General features: G+C 41.2%; 1 pseudogene; it reads left to right on the plus strand.

The window, feature by feature from the left end:
• Positions 1-8,305: 8,305 nt before the first annotated feature.
• Positions 8,306-9,119, plus strand: LOC112608054 (annotated as a pseudogene).
• Positions 9,120-9,501: the final 382 nt, after the last annotated feature.

The raw sequence follows: 9,501 nt of genomic DNA on the forward strand, positions 1-9,501 counted from the left end.
AATATGCTGTCCAGGAGGCCCTCTGACTTTCACACTTTGTCTTAAATTAGTGAATAATCACTCCAAGCCTTCACGACTTTCTCCAATACACTGATAGCACTCAGCAGCAGTATCTAATTCCACAGTCTTAATAAATGTGCTTTCCTTCTTAGCTCTTGAATATCTGATACATTACAGCTGTGGGTGCCTTACGTTTTACTATAACCCCGTCTCAGCTCCTTGAAAGTGAAAATTCTCCCATTTGTCAGGCTACAGCATGCCAGGTTCTATCAGTACTCTCCCTGCTCCAGAGATAGGATTTTAATTGCCAGCCAGACGTAGGTGATTCAGCTCCAAAATCCCAATGTAGAGCAACTCTTGGTACCAACCATCTTAGGTTGAGGTTCAGTGCCTTGGGAAACAGATTGTAAGGCAGATATTTGCATGCAGGAAGTTTACTGGTGAGTGCTTCCGGAAACACCAGCCATGAGGCAGTAAGTAAAGTAGGATTAGATGGAGGGAGAAGTTGAACTAGGATGCAGCAGTCAGAGGCTCTGCAGTTTGGATGGCGCTTCTGAATTGTCACAAATTGAGGCGAGGGGACCAGGTTCTTGTACCTTTGACATCGATCCACTGATGGATATGGACTGCCCATAGAAACCAGGCAAAGCTTTACTTGGGGGAGTACCCTTCAACCAAGGGTAAATCTTGAACAGGAAGAACTGTGAGCTGTCAGTTACCAATACTATTGGCAATTAGGGGAATGATCTTAGTTGGGCACCTGGGCAGTACTCCACAGCATTCACTACATTGGATGAATAGATGGATGAATGAATGAATAATGAATGAATGAATGATCTGCTTGTCTTCCTAACTACCTTGGAAATCCTTGAGTAAAGGACTTGGATATTCTGTGGTTTTTTTAGACCCAGCAGTGCTGGTTGCCCAGTTATTATAATTATTGCTTTAGCCTTAGAAAGAACCTTTGAAAATGCTGCTCTAATTCAATTTACTTATTTTCCAGGTTTAAAAAATCAAGGTCTAAAATGATTAAATAATTTGCCTAAAGTTCCACAGTAAGTTTGTGATTCAGCCTAGACTTCATAAGTATTTTATCAGTCTCTGAAACAGAGGTTTAAGCACATGAGGATTTCCTCTATTGTACAAAAGAAGTCTGAAGTCCCAGAGTTGGTTGAAGGCTCTATGCTTATCAGGGACACCTCTAGCATATGGCTTCCATCCTTAAAGTCTCTGCAAGGTCCAACATGGCTTCAGGGATCCATGCATCACATCTGGTTTTAGCTTAGCAGCAGGAGAAATCAGGAGGAAACAAAAGGACACTTACACTATTCTTTTTGAAGAGCCTTCCCTGAAGCCCCACTAGCTCCTTCTGACTATACCACCCTTGAGCAGAACTTTGTCATGTGACTTCTCCAACTATAAGGAGAACTAGGAAAGGTAGCTTTATTCCAGATGGCAATTTGCCCAGTAAAGAATAGGAGTTCCATATTGCAACACAAAGGGGAAAGCAAGTATTTATAGGTAATTTATAATCTCTAGCATATTGGTCATGGGACTGTAACAAAAAAGCATACATTTGGAATTATACCTGGCTCAGTCTCCTCCTACATGTAGGACTAGTTTAAACTTATTTAACCTCTAGACTGTTAGTTTCTACATGTATGAAATAGACAACCATCCTCATCCTCACAGATGTATTGTGCCTTAATGTGTAGAAAACACCTAGCACAATGTCAAGTATTTGGACTGGTGGAATGTCTACCCCTCCTACTCCCACATTATTGAATAACTTGGTTACAACTTGATGGCATTACACCCCATTGTCCTGTTCAAATAAACCCGAAGAACAGTTACTATCTTGTTCTTGGAACATAGTGTGGTTGAGACATGTGTCCAAGCCTTCCACCCATTTGCTGGATATAGTTTATGGGGGAAGAACAGAAAAGTCTGTTTCGATCCCTCCACTGGCTTTTCCTTGCATTCAGGTGGAGGCAGACAGACATAAAACAAGAACCATTCCCAGAGAATTTTTGAAATAAAAGCCTTTCTTCTCGATTTCATCCCATTCCGGAGACCAGATCTGAGTTCACTTGCTGGGCAGATCCTCCCCGTGCAATACAGCCACTGCCTCCTCTATGCAGACCTCCCTGCTCCTTTGGGTGACTCAGCTCCTCAGAGACTTTATAGTTATGTTACTGAGTTAGACCTTGTGCAAGAAGCTGGGGATATAGACATGTGGAAGTAAAGTCACCTGCTTTTGAACAACCCCAGTCTAGTGAGAGAGACCAATATGTGAAGAGATAATATCACTTACTTTAATTGGATGCCCTATAAAAGGACCTAAGGGGTACAGAGAAGCTCCTAACCCAACTTGGAGCAGGAAGTCCATTGAGGACTTCTCAGAGGTGGTTATGTTTAAGCTCCACCTTAAAGGATGAAGAAGAGGGCAAAGCAGGGAGAGGGTATCCAAGGAGAAAGAACAGCAAGGACAAAAGCTTGGTGGAATGACACAGGAGTGTGTTAGAAACTGCAAATAGTTTAGTAATGGTTAGATTATAAACAAGGACAGAGGGAGACTTCATTATTGGAAGGTTCATTGGGTCTGACATTTGAAGTTCCAATGATTTGCCCCAAGCCACCTCTCTTCCTGAACTCTGGAAAGCAGTGACCTCCTCATCAGTGTCAGTATTCAGGCAGTGGCAAATGGCGGGGGATACAGCATAGTAAAGCTGGTGTAATCATTCTGTAATTGATCATTGCTAGAGTCACTTTCAGTTTTAGGATTCTGTGATTCAGGATGCTGCCAGAGCACGTTTTTTATAGATGTGTCATCTGAAAACATCTGGCCTTGAGTTTCTTTGTGTTCTCTTGGCAGTTCCTAATTTTCTTTAAATAGAAAATATACAAGAAAATAAATGAGCAATTTTGAATGCCTACATTGTAATAAACGCTACTTTCACATGCCATCTCCTGTAAGCCTCACAGGTAATTGTGATAAAAAGGATTAGCCTACATCTTAACAGATAATGAAACTGGCCCAGAGAGGTTAAGTGACACACCTAAGGTTACACAGCTGGTGAGTAACAGCATGGGGAGTTAAACCTAAGATCACTTGACTCAAAATCTCTGCAAACTTAAGATGCACCATCTTAAATGTCCATCCAGTAAGATGGAACTTCATTTTACTCTTCTCCTTCCCTCCTTTCCTCAGTTTTAAATCATTGTTCTTTGGGAAATTTTTCCTGCAGTCTCACCTTGAAATTGAGACAGTAACTGAGAATTCCAACAGACAGCCTGAACATGCTGAGGTTTGGTTTTCCCTAGGAGACTGGGGATTTATTTCATAATTCACTCTTTCATTAGCAAATTCTTGCCACAGATGGTTTTTAATGTCTTAGTATCATAGAAGGTTGGACTTCAGTCTACTGTAAACCAACCCTCATTTTTGTACATGTGAGGACATCAAGGCTCAAAGTGGGGCAGAGGGTTACACATGGTCACTAAGAGAGTGAGCAGAATTTAATGTAATTTCATGAGAATGTTGTGTTTGCATTTATTGTCTCCCTTTCTCTAGTGGATTTTTGGCTCCAGGAAAAGATGCAATAAGCGAGGCATGAGCCTAGACATGCAGACTTTTGGCAGGAGTTGTTGTGCTAGTTCAGAAACTGGTGTAAAAACTTTAAAGGGGGTGGGAGAAGATCATCAGGTTTCTGCTGACTTGGGATCATCAGAAAGTCAACTGTTCTCAGCATGCAGCACTGTACTGAAGGAATGTGTAGGACCATGTGGGTACTACAGAGAATTCTATGTCTCCAGGAGGAAAAGAAGCTTACAGACCATTAAGTACAATTTTCTTATTTTGCAAATGAGCAAAGTGAGGCTCAGAGAGGTGAAATGACTTTCACATGGTCATAAAGCTAGGGAGAGGCAGACCCAGGATTCAAATCCAGTCCTTATGAGCCAGAAAGGCTCTGCATCAGTCACTAGAGCACCAAACACTTGGGTTCAGTCTCTGGTTCTGCTGCTTTCAAGCTATGTGTCTTTAGTAAGTTGCTTAACATCTCTGAGCATCAGCCTCCTTGTCTATAAAATGAGGTCAGTGGTCTATACTCAGAGTGTTGCTGTGAGAATTAAATATGACTATCACACAGGTGGAGGTGTCTGGTACATAGCAGCTATTCATTCTGTGCCAGAGCCTCCCACCCCACCTTGAAGCCTTGGAAATATTTCTTTGAGGCAAGGGAGAGAGGGAGTCATCACTGGTTATTTTAAATATAAAGGTGTCAGTTAGGAAGTCAGTGTGTGAAAATGCCCGGTGTTCTGAAGAAAAAAGAAGAAACACAATGTTTCTGGAGCACAGGTGTGAGCAGGAGTCCATGGGGCTGGGGAACCACCAATGGGCAGAGCCTGGTGGAGCGTTTTGTTGTTGTTTGCCATGTGAAGTAGCTTATACTTCGTCCTCTATGTGAAGGAAAACCACAAAATGTCTTAACCTAGAAGAATACCTGGATTTGCATGTTTTAAAGTGCCCCATAAAGACTGTGTGTCTAGGTGAGAGCAGATATCAGGGAGCTATTAAGAAACTATTGTAATTGTCCAGGAGAGAGACAGTAGGGCCTGAACTGGGGCAGAAGCAGTTAATGTGGCCTAGATGGCAGAGACAGGGTTTGGAAATCTAGATCAATAGGGTTTGGAAACTAACTTAATGTAGAGGGTAAGAAAGAAGAAAGTATTTACAATGATTCCGTCTTCAGGCACTAAAACATAAAAGCTTCTATAGACCAAAGCTACGATAAACAAAGTGAGAAGGACAAGAGACAGATGGGGAAAAGTATTTGCTACATATATGAAAGACAATAGACTATATATAAGTATTAACTAAGAATATCAATAAGAAAAAGATTTTTAAAAGTCTAACAGAAGAAAACTGATATAAACAAATAAGCCCAGAAGAAGAAATATAAAGGGGCAGTAAACTTTGGAAAAGAAGCCCAATATCACTAGTAATCAGAAAAATAAAACACTGAGCTATCACTTCATATATATCATATTGGCACATACTTAAAAATCTAATAATACCAAAAGTTGATGAGCATATGAAACAGTGAGAAGACTCAGACATTGCTGGTATAAGTCTAAATTGTTACATCATCACTTTGGAGAACATTTGGGCATTATTCAGCAAATTTGATGATAGGTATACTCTGTATCTCAGCAATTTCACATTTAAGTATATATTCTGGATAAGCTCTGCACATATTCACAGAGAATATGCGGACAAAACCCAAGTGCTTATCAATGGAGAAATGCATCGTAGTATATTCATCTCATGTAATACTTATAACAGTTAAAAATAAGTGAGCTGGGACGTTCTGGTTTTAGTTAAAATGGAATGAGCACACTCTAATCTGTCTCTCTTACTTTTGACTACTAAAGAGCCTGGAGAGAATACGTAAGGAACTATCTGAGGACTCTGACAAGTAAACAATAACAGGTGGGTTGGGAAGGGAAATAAAAACTAAAAGCACAACTGATACAGGGGTGTTATTAGTCAGCATTCTCAAGAGAAAACCAATAGGATGTATATATACACGTATTGTTTTCTCTATGTGTGTATATATATACACACGCATAAAGATATATGTACATATATACACACAGAGATATATCTATCTATAGATATGTATCTATATATATAGATCTATATATATATATCGAGAGAGATTTACTGTAAGAAATTGGATCATATGATTATAGAGGCTGAAATGTCTCAAGATCTTCAGTCAGCAAGCTGGAGGCCTAGGACAGCTGGTGGTGTAGTTCCATTCTGAATCTGAAGGTCTGAGAACCAGGAGAGCCACTGGTATAGAACCAGTCTACAAGCTGGCAGCCTCAAGACCTAGGAAGAGCTGATGCTTCAAGTCTGAAGGAAGGAAAAAAAACAATGTCCCAGCTCAAAGTCAGTCAGGCAGGAAGCGCTCCCTCTTACTCATGGGAAGGTCAGTCTTTTTGTTCTATTCAGGACTTCAACTGATGTTTGGATGATACCCATACACGCTGGGGAGGGCCATCTGCGTACTCAGTCTATCGATCTAAATATTAATCTCATTCACAAAAAACCTTGTAGACACACCCAAAATAATGTTTGATCAAATGTTTGGGTACCCCAATGCCCAGTTAAATTGACACATAAAGTCAACCATCACTGGAGGGTTAAGTCTCCTGAGGTTTTCTCCCCCTGCTGTATCTCCTAGCTTAAACCCTAAGGCAGCCTGGATCTCTGAACTGCGCAGTAAACATGGACAGTAAAAACATCAAGACGAACTATCTCTTTCTGGCTGGAAGACTGGAAGGGTGGGCCCTTCAGGACAAAGACTGTAGGGGTAGTTCCATTTCATTTTATTCTTTTTATTCTCCTAGCTTGGTGCTAAAGCCAGCCTTAGTCATGAACTATACTCCTGCAGTGGTGGTGGCAACAGTGGTTTCTTATGCAATAAAAAGTGTAAGAGAAAATTCTTCCCTCTGACCAAAAGAACTGGGAAAAGAGACTCCTGTGGTCTAAAGACTATGAAGGGTTCTCCATCATTTTGTTCCTCCTTTTTCTAACTGCTGCATTCTCAAAGTGGACACAGTTGTGAAAAATGTCTGACAGCACAGGAGGCTCAAACCCTGGCTTTCTATCCAGCACACCAGGACAATGCAAACCTGCATATGGAAGAGTGGGGAAATCATAGTGAAGAGGGAGCTGGAAAAAATGATCTATTAAATCTGGGTATGAAATCCTGTGCTCACTCCCAGGATTCATGTACAAGGAACTGACCCAAAACAGTATAATGAAGGCTTTGAGACTGAACTACAATGAGGACCATTTCCTAGGTCCCAGACCAGCCCCTGGATAGCGTCCACATGGGGCATACCCTAATAGCACTGCAAAGGCTTTGAAAATGAAGCTAGCATTAGAATCTCAGTCCACAAAAGGTAAGTTGGGAGTTGTGGTATGAGCCTAACTCTTTTAATTGCTTTAAAAAAAAAAATCAACATTCTTCAGAGAATCTTTTTTTTTTTTTTTTTTTTTTTTTTTGAGACAGAGTCTCACTGCAACACCCACACTGGAGTGCAATGGAATGATCACAGCTCACTCCAGCCTCAACTTTCCTAGGCTCAGGTGCTTCTCCCATCTTAGCCTCCCAAATAGCTGGGACAAAAGGTACACACCACTATGCCTGATAAATTTTTTGTATTTTTTGTAAAGACAGGGTTTTGCCATGTTTCCCAGGCTGGTCTCAAACTCCTGGGCTCAACTGACCCACCCATCTTGGCCTCCCAAAGTGCTGAGATTACAGGCAAGCCACCACACCCAGCCTCTTCAAAGAATCTTAACAGGACCCAGAGAATTATAACATAATTCAATGTCTAAGATATAATTCAAAATTAGTCAATACACAAATAACAAAAAATCAAGAAAATCTCATCAACTCTCAAAGAAAAAAGACAACCAACCAATCAACAGACACCAACACCAAATTGACCCAGATGCTGATGGTGGAATAAACAAAGACTTTAAGAAACTATTATACACACACACACACCACACACACACACATGCACGCACACAATTAAGCTTCATGAATTGGGAGAGAACATTAGTGAATAGTGAAACAAATGAAAAGATGGGCATTTTCAGCAAAGAAAATAGAAGCTATTAAAAAAATGAAAATTTTATAATGAAAAAATACAATGATAGAAATAAAATAATTCACTGAAGGAGATCGATAACATAATGGAGATAGAGTCAGTGAACTTGAAGATGAGGAATTAGTCTGGCCATCTTTTCCCGTAAATATTTACTATATTACAGATAGTAAATATTTCAGAATTGAATGACCACAAACTATGTTGTAACTCCTCAGCTCTGCAATTATAGCATGAAAACAGCCGTAGATGGTATGTAAATTAATGGAAATAGCTGTTTCAACAAATCTTTATTTAATGAACAGGCAAGCTAGATTTGTCCTGTGAACCAAGGTTTTCTGACCACTGAGACAGATCAATGGAAGCTGCCTAATCTGAAAAACGCAGAAAAGTAACCAAAAAACAATAAACAGTCTCAGGGACAAGTGGACTAATATCAAAAGATGTAACATTCATGTCATTGGAGTGAAAAGACAGAATGATAGAAAAGAGAAGAAAGAGATTAGTATTAGAAAAATATTTGAAGAAATCATGGCTAAAACTTCTCAGATTCGGGGGAATTCATGTGGAGGTCAGAGTGGAAGCAGGCATGAGTGGTCCAGCAGAAGAAAACATGGCTGTCAAAGTGTTCGAGTCTGTAGGCAAGTTTGGCCTGGCCTTAGCTGTTGCAGGAGGTGTGGTGAACTCTGCCTTATATAATGTGGATGCTGGGCACAGAGCTGTCATCTTTGACCGATTCCATGGAGTACAGGACATTGTGGTGGGGGAAGGGACTCACTTTCTCATCCTATGGGTACAGAAACCAATTATCTTTGACTACCATTCTCAACCATGTAATGTGCCAGTCATCACTGGTAGCAAAGATTTACAGAATGTCAACATTACACTGCGCATCCCCTTCCAGCCCGTCACTAGCCAGTTTCCTCACATCTTCACCAGCACTGGAGAGGACTATGATGAGCACGTGCTGCTGTCCATCATAACCAAGATACTCAAGTTAGTGGTGGTTCGCTTTGATGCTGGAGAACTAATCACCCAGAGAGAGCTGGTCTCCAAGCAGATGAGCAACGACCTTATGGAGCGAACAGCCACCTTTGGGCTCATCCTAGATGACGTGTCCTTGACATATCTGACCTTCGGGAAGGAGTTCACAGAAGCAGTGGAAGCCAAACAGGCGGCTCAGTAGGAAGCAGACAGGGCCAGATTTATGGTGGAAAAGGCTGAGCAGCAGGAAAAGGCAGCCATCATCTCTGCTGAGGGTGAGTCCAAGGAAGCTGAGCTGATTGTCAACTCACTGGCCCCCAGATGGCCTGATTGAGCTTCACAAGCTGTAAGCTGCGGAGGACATCGTATACCAGCTCTCACGCTCTCATAACATCACCTACCTGCTGGCAGGGCAGTCTGTGCTCCTCCAGCTGTCCCAGTGAGGGCCCACCTTGCCTGCACCTCCACAGGCTGACTGGGCCACAGCCCTGATGATATTTAACATTGTCTTCCTTCTGCCCCGACCCCAGAAATCACTGTGAAATTTCATGATTGGCTTAAAGTGATGGAAAATCACTTCAGATCTCAGATTTGATGAAGGCCATAGATTTACAGTTTTAAAAAGCTCAAGAAACCCCAAACAAGATAAATTCAAAGTAAAATACACCAAGACACATGATGAAACTGAATACAATGAAAAACATCTTGAAAGAAACCAGAAAACATTGGGGAACAATGACTGCATATTTCTCATCAGAAACCATGGAGACCAGAAAACAGTGGAACAACATTTTTAAAGGCCTATGAGAAAAGAGCTGCAAACCC

The sequence above is a fragment of the Theropithecus gelada genome, chromosome 1, assembly GCF_003255815.1.
Source record: "Theropithecus gelada isolate Dixy chromosome 1, Tgel_1.0, whole genome shotgun sequence".
Lineage (NCBI taxonomy): Eukaryota > Metazoa > Chordata > Mammalia > Primates > Cercopithecidae > Theropithecus > Theropithecus gelada.